Source organism: Triticum dicoccoides, chromosome 4A, assembly GCF_002162155.2.
Source record: "Triticum dicoccoides isolate Atlit2015 ecotype Zavitan chromosome 4A, WEW_v2.0, whole genome shotgun sequence".
NCBI lineage: Eukaryota > Viridiplantae > Streptophyta > Magnoliopsida > Poales > Poaceae > Triticum > Triticum dicoccoides.
Genome location: NC_041386.1, coordinates 603,379,071 through 603,385,997, shown reverse-complemented (window position 1 = coordinate 603,385,997; position 6,927 = coordinate 603,379,071). Strand labels below are relative to the sequence as shown.

The 6,927-nt window shown below is 46.8% G+C and overlaps 1 pseudogene; it reads right to left on the bottom strand.

Annotated features, from left to right (window-relative positions):
* Nucleotides 1-241: 241 nt before the first annotated feature.
* Nucleotides 242-1,985, bottom strand: LOC119289346 (annotated as a pseudogene).
* Between the last annotated feature and the right edge of the window lie 4,942 nt (nucleotides 1,986-6,927).

Genomic DNA, 6,927 nt, shown 5'->3' with positions numbered 1-6,927 from the left:
ATACCAGGACCTGCTATCCTGCACTGGCACAACTGGGTTCATGAATCTGAGGAACTTGGTTGTAACACGAGGCGTGCAAATCAACGAACAGGTGGGTGAGCAGAGCAGGATACACACACGAACAGGTGGAATATTTTGGTCGGCACTACACCGCCTGCCTTTCTGGTGTCTTGACGACATGATAAGGTGTCAAGGGAGGATGGCTTATGCACATGGCCTATGTCCACATTATTACAACAAGAACTTTTCGAAACTAAGGCAAGGTTATTACAAGTATTAATAATCTTAACAGAATCTGCGCACCGAAACAAGGTGCATTGCGACACTCCGTACGTGCCCACTGAAGTCTGATGATGTTGCTTTTTTCATTTCGACAAATCAGTCATGGGGCAGCACTCCGTTCTGCTGCTGCTGCTCCTATGGCTTTGGTGTACTCCACTTTGATCTTCTTCAATCTCACGACTACATTGCTCATGGTTATTCTCTGGTCAAGCGAGTCGCTGGAGCAGAGTAGGCCCAGCTCAAACATCGGCACAAGAAAGCCTTCCAAGCTGACAGTGGAAGAAGAGTCATGTATTAGCTGGTCATCCACGACATGGACAACCTCCCTAGGAAACGCCTCCAGCACCCACCGCCTGAGACTACGATCTCCAACAAAAAAGTCATCCTTGGGTCTCTTTCCAGTCAAGACTTCAAGGAACATGATTCCATAGCTGAATACATCGCTCTTTCTCGAAGCTTTTCCAAGGGACCCATACTCTGCTCATGGAATGAATTCATAAACAAAACGGAAATTAAATTATGACAAATGACACACAACTAATTAACGCTTACATTAAGTATAGCATTTACATACCTGGTGCCATGTAGCCAACTGTGCCAGGCATGCTCGCATAAATCACAGAGCTATCATCACCAAGTAACAGCCTTGCGATGCCAAAGTCTGCGACATGTGCTGTCATGTCATCATCGCACAACACATTGCTTGGCTTCAAGTCACAGTGCAAGACCACCTCATGATGCTCATGGTGTAGATACTCCATTGCCATGGACACATCGATCATGATGTCCAACCTCTCTAGAACCCCAAGTTCCTTGTGGCTCCAGAGGAGTGAAGGAGCGTCTCTAAGCTACCATTGCACATGTATGGCAGCACCAGTGCTCTGAAATCAAGGTTCGAGCAGGTGTTGAGGATCCTTACCAGATTGCGGTGCCGCGCCATGCGTAGCACACCATGCTCGGCATCGAAGCTTCTAATGGCTTGTTCCAAATGCATGTCAAGAACTTTTACTGCAACCACCACACCATTGCTTAGTTGGCCCTTAAAATCTTTTCCAATGCTTCCAGATCCCAACAAGTTGCTGTCGCTAAAATTTTCAGTGGCATGAACGAGGTCATGGTAGGAAACCAACTGATGGCCGATCATGTCAACCATACCTGTAGAAACTGCCATCCCTTGTTGCTTCTTGATTTTCTTTCGGATTATTACATATATGCATGAAGATACAACTCCAGTTACTACGATGATAGTAGGGAGCAAAATTTTCAACATGTGGTCTTTTGTTCTTTGGGTAGTGTTACTTGGACACTGTGAAAATCCTAAAGCTGAAGCACCACATAGGCCCGAGTTCCCCATCAAGGATTGTAGACTGATGTTTGAGAAGACACCTCCTTCTGGTATGCGGCCTTGTAGCTTATTGAAAGAGAGGTTCAAACTAGTTAGGTAGGTAAAATTGGTAAGGTACTCTGGGATGGTACCAGATAGATCATTATGGGATAGGTCCAAAGTTTCCATGCTTTCTAGCTTGTCAAAAGAACGATGAATCAAATTATTAGAAGAATTGTGTGATAGGTTCAGGTAGGCTATCATTTGGAGTTGTCCAATTGAATCCGGGAGGCTACCAACCAAACGATTGGTAGAGATATCCATGAAGTTAATTTGTTTCAGATATCCTATATCAAGCGGTAATGTGCCGTTGAAAAGGTTTTGAGAAAGATCAAGCTGGAGAAGACTAAAAAGATGAAATAAACTTGGCGGTATTGTGGATGATAACCGGTTATCGGCTAATTCCAGGTATACCAACTTGCTGAGGTTACCAATGCCATCTGGTATGCAACCAGTGAATTCATTATCATTGAGGAACAAAAATTCTCGATTTTTTAGCAATGTAATCGGAGATGGGATGGTGCCTAGCAAGTTATTTTCATAAAGGTCAAGCTCTTGTAGATTCTCCATTTTCATGATGGATTGTGGAATTACACTATGTAGTTGGTTTTCTGAAAGATCTAGCACAATGAGACTGGTTAAATTTGAAATCGTAGGTGGAATTTCACCGACTAAGTTTATTCCCGATGCATTGAAATATTGCGGCTGGCCTGATAAATTTCCTACATATTTAGAGAGGTTACAACTAGTGAAATTATTTGATGCGATGCTAAGATATTGGAGCCTTCTAAAATTAGTGAACATGGACAAGAAGTTGAGATCTCCTTGTAGGCTGTTTTGTGCAATATCGATATGCACCAAAGAGTGCATGTTTCCAATTGTTGAAGGTACCGATCCAACCAACATATTAAATGCTAATCCCAGGTATGCTAATTTCGATAGGTTACCGAGAGAAGCTGGAATAGATCCCGTTAGTTGATTATCATGTAGACTCAAACCCGAGAGTTGACCTAGCTGTCCAAATTCTACTGGAATGCCTCCGGTTAGATTGCATTTACCGAGGTCTAGGGACATTAGCAAAGTGAGGTTGCCAAGTACAACAGGGATTGTGCCGACAAGGCCATTTTGACTCAAGGAAAGGAATATGAGATTAGTCAGCTTGCCTAGCCATGTTGGCACAACACCCCCAAATGAATTAGTCTCTAGTGAAATAATTTGGAGGTACCGACAAGATACAAACCCTAATGGAATCTGACCTGTGAAATAGTTTTCAGCGATGGCAATTACTTCCAGCATCGGGAGACTAAAACTTTTATTGCTAGGGATAGGACCAGTTAGGTTTAGGTTGGCAACAAAAGACATGGTATGTAGCTTGTCAACCAATCATGCCTTGGTTCAGTGAGAAACGTTGCTTTTCTGGCATGTTCCAACTCCCAATTAACGGGTGGTGCTTTCAACGCCAACTCTTTGTGCGTTTAGTGCAAACCCACTACACTAATGGAATATCATTCTGTTTACCTTTCTCTTTTACTGCCTGCTTCGTACGTACATGCGGTTGATGGCCATAGACAACGTAGCACATGCGGTTGTCAAGGAAGACGGCGTTGATGGCCATCCAGAGCGAGTACACCGTGTGCTCCCGCAAGGGGGAAGGGTTAGCGTTTTTGGAAAAAGAGGCAATACCCCCGGCCTCTGCATCAATCGATGCATGCAGTCATCTTCTTAATAATGAAATAACAAAGTCTTTGGGTCACTAGGAGCCCATAATTAAAGTGCCAAACGAAATAAAACAAAAGAAAAAGCCACATCAAGCGATACAGATCAAACTACGATGCCTATACAGCTAGTCTATTATCAGCAAGCCATCCAAATCAGTTGAAGATAGCTCGTGCTATCGTCTCCCAACGGTTGCACCTAGTAACCAAAAGCTCTCTGGAGTCCACATGAGTGAGTAATAACCACATACGGATCCACGTTGTAGCTCTGTAGATTACCTGCAAAAAGCTCATGAAGTTTGTCCCACTAAAAATCATATCATTTCTAGTATTCCATATCGCCCAAAGTAGTGCACATATCCCTATCCGAATATGTTTCGGTGTATGTATGTCCACTCCATTGAGCCATGTGCCAAATAACGTGTTTATGCTCGTTGGGGAATGTATGTTGAAAGCTATATGAATTGAACACCATAATAATTTTGCAAGTGAGCACTCGAGAAAGAGGTGCTTAATCGTTTTATTGTGATCACAAGAACACCATCTGGAGTTACCGATGTAGCTTCTTTTAAGCAAATTATCTTTGGTCAAAATGACTCCTTTGTGAGCAAACAATATGAAAATCTTAATTCAAAGTGGAACTTTGATTTTTCATATGTGTAAAGACCTAGACAATGGCCCTGAATCAATTAAGTCCAGATACATAGATTTCACTGAAAAGATCCCGTTCATAGCTAACTTCCAGTGAATCGTATCCTCGTGGTCCAATAGTTGAACTTCCATCAACCTGCGGACAAGGTGCAACCACGCATTCCACCAATCCCCTACTAGGGATCGCCTAAATTGGATGTTAAGCGGTACCGAATTTAATACGGTGGCGACAAAGTCATCCTTTCGTTGCATAATACTCCCTCCGTCCGGAAAAAGTTGTCTCCATGGCGTTTTTGCAGAAAATCCCTTCCCAAACTCCCGACACAACCCGCACTCCTCGTCTTCTCCAATCGACACACCCCGCCACTCCGACACGGCGCATCAACGCCGGAGCTCCCCTACTCAGCTTCGCCGTGCTGCTCCCCTGCTCTCCCGCGCGTCCTCCTCCGCCACCGGGGATGCCTACGCCACCGCTCCCTCCTGCCTCGCGCAGCTCCCCTGGCCCCCTTGCCTGCCTCCCAAATCTCCCCTCTTTCACCTCCAAAGTCGTTTCTTCTTCCTCCCGCTGCGTCTTCTGCTTGCGCGCGGCGGCGACACCTCCTCCTCGTTGCCCCCGACGCCGGAGGAGGCACGGGGCAAACAGCAGTGTCTCGCGCTGCACTTGCGCCACCTCGGGTGCGCGTGGGCCTATGCGCCGGTCGCCGCCTCGGCCGTGCGCCAATCTGCAAAGGAGGAGGAAGGGGATTCCGTTCGCCACCAAGGCGTACTGGGTATGCTCCTCGAGTCCCCGCTCTTCAGGCCCCTCCTCACCTCCCTCATCAAGAAGCAGAACAACATGACGCAGGTCCTCTCCTCCCTTGTCAGGATCCAAGAAAGCTCATCGGCGGCCAGGCAAAGAGAAACCAGAGCAGGGGCCTCTATAATCAAGGCCAAAATCTCATCAGCATCCACATCGTAGTTGCCGTCGACGATCAATGCTTTTAGTGAGGAGGAGGAGATCTTGACATTGCCGGTGGTCAAGAAGTAACAGTTTTCCAGTTGCACCTCCTCCAGAACAGGGCAGCGGGAATTGATGTGGCTCGCAAGATCATTCAGGTTGAGATCGTCAAGGTTGGAAAGACGCAAGATTTTCAGCCGGCAAGGCCATGATGATGTACCAATATCTTGGAGGATGGTGCTGCGGACCAAATCCCAATCCCAACGCCCCCAAGTTGCGTGCAGCCGGAAGTCTTCCAGGAGCGTCGATGTCAAGGCACGGCACGGCGCGCCAGAGGTTCCTCCACCTCGTGGACAGGACGCACGCCTGCACCATCTGCAGGGCCTTGAGGCGCGACAGGATGGCGTGCAGGAGTTCGTCCGCAGCGCGCTCAGACGGTCGTCGGCATGGCGCGTACGCTTCGGCACTGGCCTTAGTATTTCCGTTGGTGTCGTCAGCCAGCTCGCAGGGTAGGAGAAGATAGCTGGTCGAGATTAATCTGCTGATTGCAGCGGCGGCGCCGCCATGTGCAAGGAGAGGGAATTGGGGATCTGATATATGTCTATCGCTTTTTTTTCCTTCCATTTTACCTATTGCTGGGTAGGCATGTTGCGGGCAGGTATTAGTAGATACTCCTTTCGTTTCAAATATAGTGTTTTCTCTATTTTCATTCTTCAACTTTGACCGTAAATTTAATCAATAAGACCGACTGCGACGGAAGCAAAAGTTATACTAGTGAATTCGTATTCAAAAGAAGTTTTCAATTATATAATACTTTCTTCCGCCGCAATCGGTCTTGTTGGTTAAATTTATGGTTAAAGTTAGACCTCGAAAAGTGCGGGCACACTATATTTTGGAATTGAGGGAGTAGCATTGTATGACACGTGCTAGGCAAACTTACATTATTTATTCATTTATTATTTATTTTTGACATGAAGACAGGATGGTTCACAAGGCAAGGCCATAGGAGAGGCACACGCCTCGTATTTATATCTATAGATGTGCCCTTATTATTCAAAAATGCTACACTTACGCAAATCTGTCACGGGCTGATCTTACGGACCCCTTACTCGCCAACCCCCCTCCCGATTTTCACCGCTGGCCCCGTCCTTTCTAATCTTCTCCAACCATATTTTGACACATGAGTCCGTTTATGGGCTAACTGTCCACGCCTGCAAAGATGCGTTTTTTGCCGAGCTTATCTCCCACAAGCCTCCTAATGGGACTGCATGGCTGGCCCTTGGGGATTTCAACCAAATTTACCGTGCACGCGACAAAAACAAAAGAATCTTCAACCGGCGTAGGATCAATCGCTTTCGGGCTGCGCTACAATCTTGTGAGCTCAAGGAAATTCACCTCCAGAATCGGCGCTTCACCTGGACCAACGAGCGGAGCAACCCAACTCTCTGCAAGCTTGACTCCTTCTTCTGCAATGCGGAGTGGGATACGACCTTCAGCACCCATGTTCTCCATGCTCTGTCATCTTCACTCTCCGACCATTGCCCCCTGCTGCTTGCTGATGATAAAGGGCCCAGGAGGCCTAGATCCTTCAAGTTTGAAAACTTCTGGGCTTCTTTGCCTGGCTTCTCTGAGGTAGTGCAAAAGGCCTGGGACGAGCGAGTCGGGCACTCGGAGCCGTACCAAGTTCTGTACCATAAGCTAAAAAAAACTGCGATCCGTCTATCTGAGTGGAGCAAGAACTTGTTCTCCAAGGCTAAGGTTCAGCTCCATGCGGCCCTGCTTGTGATCCTCCACCTCGACATCGCGCAAGAGGAAAGGGCTCTCTCTCATGAGGAGCGAGACTTGCGCACGAGACTCAAGCGAAGGGTGATTAGCTTGGCGGTTCTTGAGAGGGCTAGGAAGAGTCAATGTGCTCGGTTGGTAAACTTGAAGTATGGGGATGCAAACACAAAATTCTT